The following is a 20,170-nucleotide window of genomic DNA, read 5'->3' as shown; positions in this document are numbered from 1 at the left end:
AGAGGGCTCCGGATAAATTTTTTGTACGTGGGGATTTTTACGTGCGCCGAAATTGTGAACACACGGGCGTTTTCGCTTTTCCGATCCATCACAAAAGGGACCGCAGCAGCCGAGAACACGGTTAGGTTTTTTGCAGTAGAGGTCCTCCTTATACACTTGCACTATCTCCTATGAAGATGATGGTTGATGTCTAGATTACTGATTAAAATCCCGAACACAAGTAACGTCGACTATTGAGTTCATAGGCGGTGGCACGTCGCTCACCAGGTTGTGGTATTTTGGAGAACTGCAAAGAGCCCTGAATCACTGTGAAAAGCAAAGTGTCTTATGTCCAGCTTGACAAATACATTGAGCTTAGGCAAATAACTTTTAAATCAGAGCTTTCTATACCTCACTGATGGCGATGTAATTATCCCATTACGGACTACATGAAAGCCTATGAGAAAGAAAAATACCAGCAGAAATTCACAGAATAGCCTAATAAAGCGAAGCAGTATTCTTATGCCTCTTGTCTGGAGTGTGAGTTCTTCACAGTGAAATACGGCTAAGACTAGAGAAAGACGTCGGAATACCTGATTCGTTTTAAGTTTTCTTCTCTTTATTTTCAAAAATTATGTGAATAGATACCACTACAACGGCGAACTGCGTTTATTTAGCTATGAATTTTTTTCCGTAGAAGAAAGGGGTATAGCACTGCACGGGCGCGGGCCGGGCTCGGGCTTAAATTTATAGGATCTGTCGTTAATAGTTCCGACGTGAAGTGTCGAATAGAGCATTAAAAGCAATGTTCTGAGTTTATTTTTACGCGATTCTTGATGTTCATTGTACGCATTGTTTAAAAAACGTGTTTTGCTAGGTCTGCTATTCGCTGTGATCTAATTTTAGGGGAATTTTATCTGTTGCATCAAGATTTTAAATTTCAGGCTATGACATACCAAAGCTGCGATTACGAAGAATGCCCCATCGGGGAAGGAATGAATTCGGACAACCTGGAGCTCTGCAACAATGTCTAAGCACATGTACATACGTGCTTTAGATGTCGCACCCATCGTAGTGCGGCTGCCGTGGCCGGGAAACAAACTCGCGTGCTACAGAAACACCACCTTTGAGCAACCAATGCAGGTAAAACATTTCAATGCACGTACAAACTAGTGGGTTGCAACGTGGAATGGAAAATTTCAGTGATTCCAAATACTCGGACTCGTACTCCACAATTCAATGTTTGAACTCTTAGAACACTGCAACGTGGCCAGCTCGCTCACCTATGCCTCCCCTCCACGGGCCGCACCATTTTGACACAACGGGGTCATTTAGTTCCTACTTCATTAGGCCTACCACAATGCGTGCCCCCCAAGTTCACACACACTTGAAAGTCTCGCGAATTCCGCGCCACAGTCACCCTATCTTCAACCTCGGTCGAAGAAAAGCACATGTTCCTCTCCTCGAAAAATGATACTCGAACAACCCTGACGCCCGATACACGGAAGTCGCCGCCTTATCGCACCCAGGAACCCATGCAATTGTTGCCCTCAATTCTCAAGGCTTCATCCTGACACCCGCCACCATCGCCAATACCAGTACCACTGCCCCCTAAGCGACAGTCATAGCTCTCGTCGCCACCACAGCCCCTACCCGCTATTTCACTACCCTTAACGGCTAACAGAAAGCTTTCCGGAACTTTCTGACCGGATGCACTTCACCTCCCGGCCTCAAGCTTCCCAGAAAATCAAGGCCTGCCCCACATTCACATTATCCTGACCGCAGATCATGTCTCACTCCCAGGGTATGAGACGACTCACGCCGCCGCCCGCGATGTCCTACTCCAGGCATTCCCATCGGGGGCGGGCGATTTGGCAGCACGCATCTCTAACCTTCCCATTCCCAGTCGCACCACTTATATATTGCACGCCTACCCTCACAGCCGCCGTCATTACCCACCCCTGACTGTTCCCTCAATACTTGCGACGCCCGCCTATGGCACAGACTCCCGGCGCAAACATATTTTATCACCCCGATCGTTCATCATTTATCCGCCAATACATACGCTTACAACTGCCCAACATGTCATACTCCCAATACGACTTATCATCTTGTGTGGTCATGGGCAGACCACCGAAGCCCCCTCCCTTACCCCACCCCGGAGCAGTGGGAGGGCGGGATGACCAGCTCTCCGCTCGGTACTCAAGATCTACTGGGCTAGAGCAGCAGCAGTCGCTCGCGGCATCCTCAACTCAGAAGAGGCCACCCACCTTTATTTCTGTCGGCTCAAATGGAACCGCTTTTCCAAGACCACGAAATTGTGGCCGAGACAATTACCTGAAGTTGCGAAGAATCTGTTAATCAAAGATGATGGTGTCTCCCGTGCAAGAATACGAGCTGTTATCACACCGATGGGTCGTGAACAGAAGACGGTGTAAGCTAAAGTACGTGCCCTTAGCCCCAATTCGTATCCCCAATTTGCGCGGGAAAGAGAGAAACCTGTCCTGCGAGACAACTGCGATTTCTATCGGGGGTTCTGGGAACCGGTTACTGCGAGGCCGCGAGTGGGTATGGGAACCTGAAGGGAAAACAGCGCTTTCTAGGAAGGCCAAATAACATCACAAGCGCTTGGCCTACGTTAAGCTAGCGCCATCTGTCGCGGTAAATGAAACTGCACTGCCGCCGCGATCGGCATTTCGCGGTATTTCACTGCGCAGCCCGGCAATGAGTTGTGGCCAGTATCATTTCGTCTATCATATACCGCTGCTGTCTCCTTCGTCGTCGCAATTACATAAGTTGATAGCGACATTTGTTTTCAGTGGGCCATAATCTTGTCCCTGCCAGGCCTCCATTATTGGGCAGTTTGAAATAGTAATGAAATGAAAAAGAGTGCCTCGGTATTATATGTGACCTTCGTAAATTACGCACATATGTCTACGAAGGAGCATTCCCGGTGGTAACGAACCATGTACTCCTGTCCAACGACACGCTTCGCGCCGAATACCTCTAGTCCTGAAAACGATGATTAATAAACTTTATTGGCATCAGTCAAGAGATTCCATAATGTTTACCTCCACTGTAGAAACTCTGGCACACAGCGCTTTCCAAACGTGTGTGTATGGATGAGAATTTACAACAGTCGTGGGGGGGGGGAGAAAAAAAGGGGTAGGGTGCGATGGGAGTTTAAAACAGGTGTAAGGGGGGAGCTGGCGGAATCAAATCTATTCGGTTAGCTCACAGTAGGGCAAATAAGTGGAATGAAACAGGAAAGTCGGTTGCTGACAACCGACGTCCCGATTCAAAGCGCCAGCCGCTAATCATCATAATCGCTACAGTGGAATCGTTGACACGATTCTTTATAATACATTTTTGGGCATAATACGTTTTTCTTTTTGATTCCCGGCCGACGTCCTTTAAAAACAACTCATTTTACTGTGTTTAATACGATCCCATTATTGCGAAAAATTCTAAAATACGACCGCGAAAGAGGACCTTGACCGACATTTCTACAAATCTTTCGTCAATTAGTCGGTATATTAGTTTAAGCCGCATTCCAACAAGTCACGAGCTGTCCGTCGCAGATCACCTGAGACCGTAGCAGCGCCGGTTTTTAAGCGGAAGCATTGCTGCCAGGCGTGGGCGCTCCGTCCAATGATGGTGATATGTAAGGCGAGGACAGAAAGGTGTCTTAATCATGGGATAATTTGCGAATTCCTCTCGGCAGGCAGTGACTTCTCTGCCCAACTTTTCGCAATGACCCGTCATTCCCGCGGTGTTCTGTGTTCTCTTTCGGCGTTGTTGCTGTGCGCGGTAACGCCGCTGTGGTTATGAGGCTACTTTTTGTTCTTCTCTGGCTGCCTTGTAGCTGTGCGCGGTGGAGCTGCCGGGATTGTGACTATGTAGGGGAAACTAAAGGCCGTCAGTTTAAAATAGAAAGTGGAAATTGCACGGAAATTGGAAGAGAAAACGCGTGGATGTGAAACGCGATCTCGGTTTACCAGTGTCAACGCTCAACACTATTGTCGACCTGCATGAGAAACTTCAAAAGAAGAAGCTGCACGTTTTGGGCCCCGGTGTGAAACAAACGAGAGGTGCGAAGCAAGAAATAATGAAAGACATCCCGCATGCATGGTTCAAGGAAGTTAGAGTGGCAGGTTTGAACGTAGATGGGTCAGTCCTGCACAATAAAGTTGAGAACATCGCGCTCTCCTTACGTCTGAAGAATTTCGAGCGTTCGGCGGCTGGCTTCACCGATTTAAAGCACGATATTGATTGTCGTACAAAACAGTGCCCCCAACCGCGGTGTCTCGGTGGCTATGGCGTTGTTGTGTGGAGGCCAAGGACGCGGATTCGATTCCCGGCCGGGGTTGCAGCTTCTCTGGTGGAGGCTAAAAGCGAAAACACCCGTGTGTTCGAGATTTCGACGCCCGTTAAAGATCACGAGGTGGTGAAAATTAATCCGGAGCCCTCTACCATGGCGTACCTTATAGCGTGTGTGGCGTAGGCGTGTTGAAACCCACAATCAGTCAATAAAAAACATTGTCCGGCGAAGCGAGAAATAGCGGCAGCTTCTTTTAAGGCGGAAGCTTTCTTAGTGGGAACGATGCGTCCGGTCAAAGAAGTCACGGATTTCGACATATAGCGGCTGGCCGACCGAAAGGCTCTGATAAGATATGTTTAAACACGGCGCGTGCGTCAAACCTGGCTTGAGGGGTGTCAAAATGGTTACGTGAAAATAGCGGAAAAGGGACGGTTATAAATAAGACAATACACGCATAGGTCACGAAGAAGGAGTAGAAAAGTAAGGCATTCGCTCGTAAACCACGTATCGGTATACGTTTAGATGCCTCGCTGGTACGTTTACTTAGTGCACAAAAAATGGTCGCATGGATTTCTTCTTCGTTTGAGGTTTGGGTCCTTGAAGATATGAGGATGGATCGCACACACTTTCAGCAAAGGTAGAACGCACTTTTAGCGAATGTTTTGACGTACTTGTGAAGCAGTTTTGACGTTATAAAGCTCTCGCGCTTCTCTCAAATTTTTCTTTGGGAACGGATGGCAACTTGTTTTACGTTTCTAAAGACCTAACTCCTGGGCGTGCAAAAGAAAGTGAAGCACAGATTGACGAGCTACTTTAGCGTTGCTCAATACATGTCGGTTGCGGACAGACTAAGCGCATTTTCCTGCTCTTTTAAACCTCTCTGGGTAATACTATTTCTCGCATAATACGTTTTGTTTAACGGTTCCAGTGAAAATTGTATCAACGAGATTTGACTGTATTTTCAAAAGGACATTTTCACTAGAACAGTTTTCAGTGCGGTGGGTAATAAACCAACGGAGGATGTGAAATTTCTAGTAGCTTTGCGGGGAATTATGCAACACGCAGTCGTTCTTTTCTTAAATAACTTCTGATATTGCTTGTATGAGATTAAATCTGAGTACTCAGCGTGCGCTTTTAAATTACACATAAAGTACATCGTGATTTCAAAACTTTCATCGACGTCACCGTGAATTCGAAGAAACAAGCGTTATTAAACGCCGGGGACGTCTCGACAAGAAATAAACCCACGATGCAACACCGCCTTGCATAATAGAGATTTTTCATAGTTACCGGCTGGGTGGTTTCAGCGTTTTCGAGCTAGCGGCGAGCCTGCTTTGTTCAAGTAGGGCGCACATCATGCAAGTAGAATAGGAAGAAAGAGGAAAAACACGCTCCAATGAACTCGAAAAAGCCGAAACATTTTTCTCCAGGCGAAACTCGCGTCGGCCTGTTCGCCCGAAAGTTGCAAAAAGTGTGTCGAGCCCGCGAGCCTAAGCCACAAAAAAACGTCCCTTAATCTCCGCGGCAAATTCGGTCTGTTGTAACCCCCAGAACCGGCGGTCGTGGCACTAGAACTCAGCACCGCGGGCGCGCAGAAGAAAAACTTTTGAATTGCAGCATGCGAAACTTCTTCGTGTCCACGGTGTACGGGTAAAAAGAAAGAAAAAAAGCAGTGTTGCCATGGGGCCCCCCTGAGTGGCACAATGAACTGAACGAGACGAGCTTATAAAAGATGGACAGGAGGCGCGCGCAATAGAGAGAGCCCTTGCGTACCCGCTGGGGAGACTTTCATCCATATAAACCCCCTCGCTGCGGCCTCGCCGCATCTTTCGCCTCTCTTTATGCCTCTCCTCCTCTCCTCCTTTCCCCTTCGTCATCTGTGGCTCCAATTCTCGATGTATTACGCTTTACCCGTTTCTTTCCTCCTTTCGGGCGTGGGAAGCGTCAAAACCCAATATATATTCGCCGCGTCCACAAGGGTGGCGGGCGAAGGAACGCCGGCGATGACGGCAGGAGCTATTCGGGCTCCCAGGAAAAACGTTCCCGAATTTCAATAACAATGGCGGCTGGAGAGGCTTCAGAATCTGCTTATGCGAGGAGCGGCAAGAACCCTCCTTTTACCGGGCCGTCCCCTTCCTTCTTGCCTCTCTTGTTCCTCTCGCGATATCTTTTTCTCCGCGTCCTTCTCCCCCCCAAAAGGCGAGTGAGTTCGAAAGCCCGAGCGTTGTTATGCCGTAGTTGTTTTCGGGCATAAACTATCGCTCCCGTTATCGTCGCGGCATGTCAAGTAACGGTGTTTCGGACTTCCTGTTCGAGCGCTGTCGCCACCGCCTTTCGATATGAGTGGAGGCGAGAGTAGGGAAATAGAACGGGAAAGAAAGCGGAAACGGGCAGGATGGACTGTCCAAATATGTCGTCCCGCAGACGTCAGTGATAAAACATTCGGCGCTTGTAGTGCAAAGTCGGGACGCCTCCTGCCTACCGAAGGTTTTTGTTGGGAGAGTAAGAAGTCCTGAGCCACACGAGGCAGCGGTATAGGGGTAGTATACATATATACGTGGTATGATTTAACTAGAAGGGAATGAGTGGTAGGTTAGGAGAGCAGTATTCATGCTTGGAGTCCTTAAACTAAAAATTATATAGGGAAAGGGTGACGTTAATGCCGGTGCCTCTTTCGTCTGGGTCTCATCTTTTGCGCCGTGCTTTGATGAGATGATCCACACATTTCGAAAAACTCACGGTTTTGTTCGTTCTCATCTTTGGGGCTCTGCTGCTAAGGGAATCGCCACGTATGCCCGGCGTCAATGGAAAACATTTTACGCACGTCATATACGCAGGCACGATGCGTCCATGCCATCATCATACACATCATCATTGCTATCCATCTTTTAATACTCAGCACATGATGGCGCGGAACAGCTCGCGGTTAGAATACCATGTATCAGAGGGTGTATTAGGCAGTGGCGAGTGAATTGAAGAAAGGATGGCAATCGCTACGACAGTAATGGGAAGTGGTTTACCCGTGATCGAAAGAGTGGAATCAAGCTCACGAGATACTATGGCAGACGGGTGAGATAATACACCGTTGCCCGCCTTGGTTGGAGAAAATACGATAACCTGCATATAAGAAAAAGTACAATTCCTTCCAGGAGAATGAAGGGTAGGACGAGGTTTCCTCCCCTCAAGTATTACAACCACTCACCTTGCGCTGGTCGCATTAATAAGCAGTGGATTGGATACTGTGTATTTGTGCGTGTAGAACGTTCACCATATTTATGTTTGTACCCATTCCTGCGCGAGGGGAATAAACCCTGAAGATTTGTTTTGTTTCGTCTTTCACAATAGAAGAGGTCACCATGCCGTTCGAATCTATTACCTTGCAAACTGACGCTCATGTGACGCCATGGGTCATATTTAACGGTCCTGCACGGAGCTGTGTAACTGCGACCATTGCAATAACAGCCACTTGTACTTCTGTAAATATAGACGAGTGGTTGTCTGGACACGGTGGTAGGCTGGCGCAAGCTGTAAATAAATTCTGCCCCCACTCCCTCATCCTCCAGGATTTTTCACAGATTCTCCCTGTCTACGTTGTCATACGCCACTTTAATGTCCAGAAAGGCTAACCACCAAGGTCGATTTTGCATTTTCGCCGCATCATTGAATTTTATTACTACAAAAAAAAATCCCCCTCGCGAGGGGCACGATCAAATGCAGAGCATTTCCGGGGGCGCACGACGTTAAGTAGTTTGCGTTACGTTAATGTTGTTGCACTTGTTGCTGTTGGTTGTTGTATTGTAATTAAATGAGGAGACGTAATTACGTGGTCACGTGACATCATTTATTAGCAGGTGGGTATGATTATTATTCTTCTCTTCTCTTCTTTCTCTTTTCTTCTCTGGCTGTTGTTGTTGCGTCGTCGACGTCTACATGCCTCTGGTTGAGTTAGTCCCCCCATTCGAGGGAGTCGATGGGAGACGTCATTGTTGAAGTTGTTCTTGTTCTTGCTGCTGCTGTATCAGCAGCTAATTCGCGTAGTTTGAATGAGTCAAGGATATAAGGCGCGTTCGTAGCCCTCCATCCTGTGTCGGCTTTGTGGCTCAGTGGGTAGAGCACCATGTACCTTGCGTTCCGCCCGCAGGGTCCTGTGATCGAAACCAGGCGCCGGTAAGTATTATTTTTTTATATACTGTAGGGGAGGGGTGAGTCAAGAATATAAGGCGCGTTCGTAGCCCTCCATTCTGTGTCGGCTTTGTGGCGCAGTGGGTAGAGCACCCAAACATTGGATTGGGAACAGGTGGGAGTAAGGGTTAATGGAGAATACCTCAGTAACCTCAGATTTACTGATGACGTTGCCTTGCTAGTAACTCGGGAGACGAATTGCAAAGCATGCTTTCCGCACTGGGTGAACAGAGTACAACCGTGGGCCTGAAAATGAATAGGCAGAAAACTAAAGTAATGATGAATAACCTAGGGACAGCACAGCGGTTTGAGATAGGTGCGAGGCAGTGGAAGTGGTAAGCGAATATATCTACTTAGGCCAAGTTGTGACCCCAGATCCCAACCATGAGGCAGAGATAATTAGAAGGATCAGAATGGGGTGGGGCGCATATGGCAGACATTCTCAGGTAATGAATAGCAGACTACTATTGTCGCTGAAGAAGAAAGTGTATGACGGCTGCATCTTACCGGTACTCACCTACGGGGCAGAAACTTGGAGGCTCACTAAGAGGGTTCAACTTAAATTGAGAATGACTCAGCGGGCAATGGAGCGGAAATGATAGGTGTAACATTAAGGGACAAGAAGAGAGCGGAGTGGGTCAGGGAGCGAACTGGTGTTAAAGACATATTAGTAGAAATTAAGAAGAAGAAATGGGCGTGGGCAGGGCATGTAATGCGAAGGCAAGGTAACCGCTGGTCATTAAGGGTAACAGAGTGGAAGCGTTGCAGGGGGCGGCAGAAAGTTAGATGGGCAGATGAGATCAAGAAGTTTGCGGGGATAAATTGGTCACAGTTGGTACAGGAGCGAGGTAATTGGAGAATAATGGGAGAGGCCTTTGACCTGCAGTGGACGTAGATAGGCTGGTGGTGGTGATGATGATGATGATGAGAGGCTGGTTTACACTCGAGTCCTAGTTTTACCGACGATAAGCATAAAAGCCCACCATCTTGAGTGGTCCTCGAGAACGCATGAAGAGTGAAATAAAACTATGTGGTCATTTCAGGGAGAGGGATGTTTTGAATCTAACCTAGTCCTATTCCCTATGGAGCAGGATCAAAATTACGGTTCTTATGCCACACCCGGAGTGCCATGATAACCCGCTGTTCAGAGCGGTTGCCACATTACATAAAGGAGTTTGACACAAACCTATTGTTCCTAATACCAGCACAGCATACCTTTCGTACCAAAACCCCTGGTAATCGCTCCATCATCGCGAATCCATGTCGTTTAAAAGGGCGTGAAGGTCCGCGAAGTCGCTTTTGCTGCCCGTCTCGTGTTAGATAAGCCGCTATTCCGGAAACCAAAAAAAGTATCGGTCATTACGAAATAGCTTTCATTGGATCCATCACTGGCTTTCGAAGACAGAGTCGACTGACGAGAGAAGTGTTGAATATGATGAGGACAAGTACGCCCCTTTGCAGGATCCCGCTATTGACATACGAAAAGGATGATGCCTGCAAGAAACTTTTCAGCACAATCGGTTGCTTTGGGACTGCTGGCCATGAAAGATTCTTAGAGCACGCAAGGAACTCATTGAAAGAAACTAGGCGGCGCCGAGGTCCCGCAGCTCTTTGGTTGGATTGCTGGTACTGTTGACGGCAACGTCTACACGTGCACACATTCAATGCGCCCATGCAAATTCCGATTCACGACAATGTTTTGAGAGGCGCCTTATAAGTCCTTGAGGCCTTAAACCGCAGTGTTTGTCATTTATGCCGAAGCGGAAAACATTTACGTGACAAGTCGACGAAGGGGTACCTGGCTACTTAGGTAACTTTTGTTTCATAGAATACACCAGAGGCAACAATTCGCTGATTAATGATAATGATGCTGGCTGAATGTTTATGCGCAAGGCCAAATATGACACCGAGCGCCAAAACGGTGGTTAGGTATGTAGGATGAAAACGTAAACTCTAAAATCGTTCAACAAAAACAAAAGTAAATTCAGTAAAACACAATGAGGATGGCTGGGGTAAAAGGCCAGGTTGTGATGGTGCGTTTCATGAAATCAGGTTTAAAAAACTGTGTGATAGGAAATGAGGTGTAAAAACTTGATGTCGCTAACAAACTTAAAGGGGTGTTGTAGAGGAATCATGGGATCACCCGCTAAAAACAATGGTGTGTGTAGTGGAATGTGTTGTCTGTAGAGGTCGTCGAAGTATTTGCGTCATGTTGTTTGGAGTGCTTTGCATTGAAGTAGCACATGGATCATATATTGGCCTTCTCCACACCAGCTACACAGGGGTATTGGAGATCCCGTAAGAAGGTAGGACTGTGTTGCATGCGTGCGACCTATCAGTAATCGAGCCAGAGTAACTTCATTGTATCTGTTGTGTGTGTTAGTGGTGTGTACACCCAAGAGTGTCTTTATAATGTGTAGTTTGTTGTCTGTCTGTTCATTCCAGTGTGCTTGCCATGTTTTTCGAAGCTGTTGTCTCATGTGTGGAGTAAGGGCAGAGTACGCTATTGTTGTTATGTCAACTGTAGCTGTAAGAGCAGCAGCAGCAGCGGCCATTTGATCTGCTGTATCGATTCCGGCAATCACCGAGTGACCTGACACCCAGCATACGGTCACTTCAAGACTTAACGCATATGCTGACATAATGGTTTTATAGAATAAATGAATAAATAACATGATTTCTAAAAAACTGCTTAGATGCAAATGCATGATATACGCTCAAGGAATGTGTGAAGATGATGGACTTGGGAATTTTATGGTAGACTATGTGCTTTAAAACCAGAAAAATGCCATAGGTTTCAGCCGTAATAATTCTGCTTTGCGAGTTTAGGGTATTAAATACTCTAAAATAAGGTCCGTGCGCAGCACACGACATGGTAAGAGTGTTTTTGCTGCGTCACTAAAAAATTCTGCACACTTGTATTTCTCTTGAAGGAACAAGAAGTGCTGCAGAATTGCAGTTGTAGGTGCTCGCTTTTTATCAACTGCTACAAAAGACAAGTCGCACGACACGGGGCGACTTGGTAAAGTTCCCATGGTGGTAAAAAGTCGGAAAGAGTTCATTTGTAGGTGTCTGAAAAGGTGGCAGATAATTCTGATGCTTCCTGTCTCACTCTATGTGAAAACGGAGCAGAAATAGACGGGCAATTTAGAAGAAGTTGGGACATAGGTGTATCACAAATCAAAGGTTTGAAAGGATGATGGGTTATTGACGAAATTTTAAAGGCGTGAAGACGATCCATGTATGTTCGCTGGTGATCTACGGATAATTTATCGCGTTCGACGTATAGGCTTGGTATGGGGCTAGTACGGAAGGCGCCCTACGTGAGGCTCAACCCGAAGTGGAGCACTGGGTCTAGCATTTTCAGCGCCGTTTTTGATTCCCAACCATAAACCCCACTTCCAAAGTCCAAGCGGGACCACCCCAAGCTTGTGAATACACGTAAGAGGAGTTGCTTGTCCGCACCATAGGAGTGGTGTGAAAGGACCTAAACAATGTTTATTGCTTTGATGTATTTAAGTTTCAGTTTGATGTGAGGAATGAATGTGAGTTTTTCGTCTAATAGGACGCCTAAAAATTTGTGTTCATTTTTTACAGTAATCAAGTCACCATTCAATTTAATTTGAGGGTTGGGATGGATACCGCACCTCTTTCAGAAGACGACGCAGGTACTTTTTTCATGACTAAGCCTAAAACCGTTTTTATCTGCCCCCTGAGTAAGCTTGTTTACCCCAAGCTGGACGGTCGTTCACATATGGACATAAATCCCGATTTAAATTATATTTGTACGTCATCCACATACATCGAACAAGAGATTGTTGGTAGCAATGCCTTCCGAACCATATTTATTTTGACTATAAACAAGGTGCAGCTCAAAACGCCACCTTGAGGCACGCCATTCTCCTGCACGTGAACGTTTGAAACTGCCGAACCAACTCGGACATGAAATATTCTGGACACAGTGTTCAGCATGTTACCTGATATACCGAAGGATTTGAGGTCTCTAAGGATGCCATGGCGCTATGCAGTATCATATGCCTTTTCATTATCAAATAACATCGTCATGCAATATAAATTGTGCAGGTACGTATCGTTAATGTAAAAAATCTAGGGCTTGGTGACTTGTAGATGGCGCCGCCCTGAAGCCTGCCTGGCAGCCCTCGAGAAGACCATTGTACTCAAGAAAGTACACGTCTCCTGTTTATCATCTTCTCGAGGAGCTTGCACTGGCAGCTTGTAAGGGCGATGTGCTGATAACTGGCATCAGAGGTTGGGTCCTTCCCCTCCTTCGGGAAAGCCACTACTATGGCCTCCCTGCAAGACTTTGGAATGTGCCCCAAAAGCCATATTTTGTTGTCGAGCTGTAGGGGTGTTTCAAGTGTGTCTGTACGTAGGTGTTATAATATTGGGTATGTAATGTTTTCTGGGCCTGGAGCTGAGGGATTACACGTGCTGAGATCAGCCCTCACCTTATGTAGTGTAAACAGGGAGTTGTAAGAAGCATGTGATTTCTTGTCGTGTAGGGACGTCTTCCCACTATAGTCTTTACACCTCGGGAAAGTGTTCGTGTAGTGTGCTGAACTGGACATGTCTTGGAAGTGTTGTGCGGGTGTGTTAGCATCGTCTTCCAGTGTGTCCCATGTTGTAAAAACCAAGGGCAGGCTTTGTGTCTGATGTCCTTTGAGCTTTCGTATACGTGTCCAGACTGCGTGTGTGTCGGTGCATGAGTTAATGGATGTCAAGAAGGTGCGCCAACTCTCTCGTTTTGCCCCCCGTCGCACACGTTTTCCAAACGCCTTTGCCCGCTTCAACAAAAGGAGATTATCCGACGTAGGGTGGCGTCAAAGGATACCCCACCCCTTGTTCTGGGCCTCTCCCGCCCGCCTAGTCCTCATTCCACCACGGCCTCCTCCGGTCGCGCGGGGCACCACAAGCCTGTAGGAATGAACTTTTCGGCGGCGTCCAGGATGTGCGCCGTGAGGACTTGGGTAGCTTCTTCAACGTGTAAATGTTTTATGGGTGTTTGGTGTAGTTTGGATGCCTCTCTTAATGTATTCCAGTCAGTTCTTGCTCCATTGAACCTGTTTTCGGACGATGGACTGCGGGGGCCTTTACCTATATACGTTAGTGAGGTGGGAAGTCGTCACTACCATATGGGTCCGTGCCCACACCCCTCTCAACACATGGAAAGATGATTGCAGAACCAATAGCCAAGTCAAGGTTTCAGTATGTAATTTGTCCTAAGTTATGCTATGTACGCTGTTTCTTGTTGAAAAGGCATGCGCCCGAGGATGTTAAAAACTTCTCTCAGGCGACCTCGGGCATCCGTGCAAGAAGAGCCTAAAAGAGAATTGTGTGCATTAAGGTCGCCTGTGAGGATGTATGGTTCGGGCAGCGGGCCGACCAGCGACTTGAAGTCGGAGCTCGACAGTGTAAAATCAGGTGGAATGTATAGGGGGCATACCGTTATGACCCTAATAAATAATATTGTGCAGACTGCTGCAGCCTCAAGGAAAGTGTTCGAAGTGACAGGGAGGCATGCTAAAGATTTCCTGGCGATTATTCCCACATCGCCCGAAGAGTATGTGCAGCCATCTCTGTCCTTTCTGAATACCATTTAACTATTCAAAGAAATTTGTGTGATTGGATTTGAAATGTGTTTCCTGAACACACATTACACTTGACTGATTACCATGCAGTATTTCGTATACATCGTCAAGATTTTTATGAAGGCCTCTGCAGTTCCATGGGATTATGTTTCCGTTTCCCACTCTGAAGTGTTCGCCGCTATTGGAGTGTGTTGTATATGTATCGTCTTCCGTGACTTGGACTCTCGGATGGGCCTTGTTCGGCCTTTCTACAGGTTTGGATGCAGGGACCCGTTCTATCCGCTGCGACAAAGAGAGGAACGGTCCCGCGTCCATCTCATCCTCGGATGTCCTAGGGGTGCCCGATGGATTATGCCCCCTGAACTTGGCACTCATTCCGGTGCCTTTCGTTTTCTGAACCGCTACCGCCGAAGGTGTCGGGAGCACCACAGGTGGCACGGGCGGGGCGGCAGAGGTAGGAGCCGATGCGGGACCCCCGGTGTCCATCGCCTCCGCAGCCCCCAGTGGAAGCAAGGAGGGTGAGGAAGGAGGGACCGAAGGGGCATCGGTCCCGACGGTGACTGTTCCCACCACAGCCGCTGCTGGCTCAGCAAGCGCAGTGGTGACGGGTTGGGCTGCCTAAAGCAACCCGATGGGGGGCGGAGGTGGGGCCAGGTCCGACTCACGGTACTGGGTTCCCGCCGAAACAAGATGCCGCTCCGCCCTCCGGTGAGCCGCGTCGGCGGACCTCCCCAGGGGTAAAGAGGCGAACCTCTTTCGCGCCTCTGGGAAGGTTCGATGTTTCCCGTTACCTTTACCTTAATGATTTTTTTCTCTAGTTGAAACTTTTCACAAGCGCGAGTGTATGCCGCGTGTGGACCGTGCCAGTTCGGGCAAGTAAAGTTGGTTTCAGTGCACTTGTCGGATAGATGATCATGCTGGGCTCATTTGGCACATGTTTTTCTGCCACGACAGGAGTTGGTCCCATGCCCGAACCACTGGCACTTAAAACAGCGCCATGGGTTCGGGATGTACGACCGGACAGAACAACGAATGAAACCTGCGTTGACGTGCTCGGGCCGTGTGCAGCGAACAAAAGTGAGTATCAGGTATTTGGTGGCTATTTTTTTGTTTTCTCTACTAATGACGACGGCATTACTGCTGTCACGCGTTGGTCTTTTAGGCCTTCGAGCAGATCGGTCTCTGTCTCAGGAGATCCGGCTCGGATATCACGCCCTGGGAGCTGTTGAGGCTTGGGTGGGGTGTGACTCTAATATCCAGGCCTGCCATGCGGGTTTGGCTGATTTGAGTTGTGGCTTGCTTCTGCTTGTTGACCTCAACTAAGACCTCACCAGTTCTTCGTGTTTTAGCATTGTATCTCTTGTCAAGGATGGCTTCAAGAAAATTAGATACAAGATATACGGATTGCGAAGACAGATGCTTGGATTTGTCAACAGATTCAACTATCAAAAGCGGGGGTAATTGTCGGGTTTCGGGAGGTTGATGGCAGGAATAGGTGAAAAAGATATATTGGTGCAGACCACGAAACATGCTTGGAGGGGGGTTTTCGATTTACCATATGACATAGGAAAAGCAGGGGACGGGAAGTACTTTCTTCGCTCGGGTTACCCTGATACCGAGAGAGGTCTGGGAGCTCCCTGCCTTGTAAACAGACAGGGAGCCCATCCGCCGGAGCTTGACCTGGGCTCCGACGACCACAGTTCGAGGTTTCTACCGTTCACCCTAAAATGCACCACCACGGTAGGTTACAGCTTATGTTCGGTGCTCGGGGTGCGCGGTGTCGCCAATACCGTCACCAAGAGTACTCAAGGTGCCCCGTGCAGGGCAATTAGCTGGTTAACTGCCTTGTCTATTCGTCTTTACAGCAGCGAAGCACCGATGACTTACAGGTCCGACTCGGCGAGGAGGAGTAATTGATCGTCATGGTTAATGTTTCGTCACAGCGGGCCGGCCTTCAAACTGATAATAAAATTGTCCTTTAGGCGCCTTTTACGTGCGTTGGTTCAGCACAAAGTTGGCGGAAAACAACTGACTAGCTCATCAAATTTTCCGGTACGTCAACGGCAAAAAGGGCAACGTCATCATGTCCTCTTAAACATGAAAATAAAAATGCGTTGGGGATTTCGCATCAATAATCCTCTGGAAGTTTCTTTCTCTCTTGGCAATATGTTGTCTACCTGTCGCTTAAGTGTGGCCGCCAAAATATCATTCGCATTGCACCTTTCTGCGAGAAACATTTTTGGGCCATAAAAATCACGTTATGTTGAGGATGATTAGCGGGTTCAACATGAATATTATCTGCATAATGCATTCAGCGCTGACACAACCAACTCCCAAAAATGACGTAAGCGCGAGAACGCATTTCTCGACATTTTCTTTCCGCGATAGGTAACCTATGCAGCCTGCCGTGCCGCGTGCAATCCTGCACCACGCACGAGCCTTGAACTCATCATGTGTATTAAAGGGTAAAAAGTAACGAACGGGATCCCGCGAGGCGGAGCGCCGAATCTCATATAGTTTCTGCCTACTGGGCAAAGAATTCTCTCGTCGCTGCACGGCGGCGGCGCTGTGCCTCGCAAGCCACTTCCGAGTCTGAGAGAAACGGCGACGAGGCATGGCGTCGAATACAATAGCAGCGCCGCCCTGCGGAGGGAATTTTTAGCTGACCGGGGGATTCTGATGCAAATCGTGGCTCGCCCTCTTAACAAAGGAAATGCCAGTCGCTGGTTCAGCACGACGCGCCAGATCGCCTTTTCGGGCTTTATACGGCACGCTGTGTAAGATAGCTGCTTACTCATTCTATTCAAATCCAATCGTGACGTTAATGGCAATCGAAGAGATTTACACTTTGAATGGGTGACTACACGTCGGCTGCCGCTGCAGATGTCTATGACTAAACTGTAAGCAATGGTTCCCCTCGAAACAAAAAGATGGAATATCTAACTAGCCAAACAGACGAATGGGGATGGGGACATAGTGTATGTTACAAAACTTGCCTGAATCTGTAACGCAGAATCGAATGTTGGGAATAATGCTTCGCATAAAAGTGTGACCATACATTTATGAGTGGGGCTGTATTTATACGAGCGCGTGTGCGTGTATGCGTAAGAGGGGTGCGTACAGAGAGGGCGTAGCCTTGTACATGGACGTGTACAGATGTCGTTATTCTACCCTGCATCCACCGTTGTTGTGCTGGTTACCGTGCATGTACTCACTTCCTATGTTTTTCTTTTTTACACAAGCATCGCCACACGTAGGGTACAACTGGGATCAGCTGCGAAAGAGATTTGCCGGCATGCTATGGGGGTGGCAATTATATATTCAGGAATCGTCGCAATTCTCAAGAGATTGTACGGCATGTTCATCGTGTTTCCTGGGTTTTGGAAAAGAGCTACTGGCTGGGCAGCGTAAAAGGGACGCAAGGCGTTGCACGGTTAGATTAATTTATAAACAGTATGGTCAGCCCGTCCGTCCGTCCGTCCACCCATCCATCCATACATCCTATCTACAGTCAAACCTCGTTATATCGAACAGTGCGCGAACCGTGAAATAGTTCGATATAACCGAAATTCGATATGTAAAATTTCATCAAAAACGCGTCAAAATGCAGCGCGATTCGATCACTAAAAAGGCAATGACAAGAATGACTCCTCACATGAAGCGTTAAAGTGAACTATTTATTCCCAGGGGAAAAAAACTGCAGCAGTCTTGACTGTTTATTCGAGTTGACTGCATCTCGTACCACAGCCTGCTCCATGGTTTCCAAAGAGTCCACGAACGCGAGACCACTACCTTCCATTCTGCCGAGGTAGCGGCGTAAAGGTCCACAGCGGCCACAGTTTCGCCCGTAGTTGGGAGCGGAGCGGGGTCCTCGGTGGTCGAAGGGGCAGGTTCGCCATCCACCGCCTCTTAAGTCAGCTCGCAGGTGATTTCCGCGGCGATTTCAACGTCGGTTAGTTCAGCCGTGGTCCCCGTTTCGTCATCCCCGACGAAATCGTTGATGGTCATGCTTTCTGGCACAGCAACCACAAAACGTGAGAACTCGCTCCACGTCTCTTTGAGCGCAGGTTCTTCGAAATCCTCAGACGTTTCATCTTCCTCGGACGATTCCTCGGCACCGACGACGAACCCAGCGTGTCTAAAGCAGTTGGCGATCGTCTCCTGCTTTACGTCATCCCAAGCACCTTTGAGCATTTGAATGGCAGTTAAGAGGCCGATCTTGAGGTCTTGGCCCATTCGCAGCATGAGGAGCAACTTTTCGATCAGCCTTCGCTTGTAGATCGCGTTGAACGCCCTAATTATACCCTGGTCCAATGGCTGTAGTTTTGACGTAGTGTTCGGCGGCAAGAAGTTGAGCTCTATGTTCTTGAGCGGCACGTCCGTGTGGTGTGCCCAGCAATTGTCCTCGAGGAGGCACGCCTTGAACCCCTGTTCTGCAAGCTGCGTGTCCCAATCCTTGAGCCATTTTTCGAAGACGTCGCGCGTCATCCACGACTTCCTGTTCCACGTGTACGTGACAGGAATGTCGCAGCGGTTGCGCATGCAGTGCGGCGTCTTAAACTTGCCGATGACCAGGGGCCGCAGTTTCGTGCTGCCGTCCATGTTGGCGCCAAAGAGGACTGTTATGCGGGCTTTGTTCTGTTTGCCGCCATGACACTTCTCCTCTCGGGTGTCGAGCGTTTGTCGTGGGAGCATCTGCCAGAACAAACTTGTCTCGTCTGCGTTGGATATTTCCTTTGGGTCGTATTTTGCGAGAACGCCAGGCCATTCTTCGTCCAGCCACTTCTTAATGCTATCGTCGTTGGCGTCCTCGCTTTCGCCAGAAACCGTCTTGCCGACGATCTGGTAGCGAGCTTTAAACCGTTGTAGCCATCCACTGCTTGCGGCGAAGCCTTCGGCTTGGTGGATGAATGCGAAATCCTTTTGCTTTCTGTTGGAGCATAGGCCCCGACACCGGAATATTTCTGGCTCTGGCGTCCAGGAACCACCTGTGGAGCGATCTTTCGACGTCTTGGAAGGCTGGTTTCCGAACACGGCGTGCACCGCAGTGCTGGCTTTGTCCCGCTTTCGCCTTGATGTCACCTTTCGTCTTGAGCAGCGTACTCAACGTACTCCGCGGTATATTGTACGCTGCGGCAACGCTGGACTTCTGCTCTCCTTTTTCGACGCGGCGGATGATTTCCAGCTTGGTTGCAAACGTCAGTGACGTTCGTTTCTTCACGTTTGCCGCCATCACCACGCCGCACGCGGCTGACACTGCGCCTTGCAAACACAGTCACGTAACTGCGCGAACAGTGTCCGCTAGTTTAAACCACGCACGACGCTGAAGAGTTCGTTAAGGCGTTGAGGCTTGAGCTTATCGACTGTAACAAGACAAGACGAAGACTGAATGAAGCTGATGAACAACGACTGAACCAACTGGTGAACCGGCTGAGCCTGAGTCAGCCAACTGCGTATGCCGCCTAGCCTGAATGGCGCTACCGGCGCCTCAGGCATGCGTTTGAGTCGCAAACGCCTGCGGCGCCACCGCTATTCTCCCCTGCGTTGCGGGAAAGCCTGCCGCCTGTCTCCGGAGCGCGTGCTTTCGGCCGGCGCTGAGTTCGATATATCCATTTCTTAACCGACCGAGTTCGATACAAAAAATTAAAAATGCACGTGATTTTCCGGGTGATATAGAAAGTGTTCGATATAGGCAATAATTCGATATACCCGTGCTCGATATATCGAGGTTTGACTGTATGTCTGTCTGTCTGTCTGTCTGTCTGTCCATCCATCCGTCCGTCCGTACGTCCGTCCGTCTGTCCGCCCGCCCATCCGTCCGTCCGTCCGTCCGTCCATCCATCCATCCATCCATCCATCCATCCATCCATCCATCCATCCATCCATCCATCCATCCATCCATCCGTCCGTCCGTGCGTCCGTCCATCCATCCATCCATCCATCCATCCATCCATCCATCCATCCATCCATCCATCCATCAATGCATCCATCCATACATCCATCCACCCACCCATCCATCCGTCCGTCCGTCCGTCCGTCCGTCAGCCCGCCCGTGCGTCCGTTTGTCCGTCCATCCGTC

The 20,170-nt window shown here is 48.6% G+C and overlaps 1 pseudogene; it reads right to left on the bottom strand.

Annotated features, from left to right (window-relative positions):
• Positions 1-17,764: 17,764 nt before the first annotated feature.
• Positions 17,765-18,327, bottom strand: LOC144148596 (uncharacterized; annotated as a pseudogene).
• Between the last annotated feature and the right edge of the window lie 1,843 nt (positions 18,328-20,170).

The sequence above is a fragment of the Haemaphysalis longicornis genome, unplaced genomic scaffold, assembly GCF_048455015.1.
Source record: "Haemaphysalis longicornis isolate Haplotype H1 unplaced genomic scaffold, Haemaphysalis longicornis Haplotype H1 scaffold_8, whole genome shotgun sequence".
Taxonomy (NCBI): domain Eukaryota; kingdom Metazoa; phylum Arthropoda; class Arachnida; order Ixodida; family Ixodidae; genus Haemaphysalis; species Haemaphysalis longicornis.
Note: the sequence above shows the minus strand (reverse complement) of the source record. Positions and strands in the feature narration are given on the sequence as shown.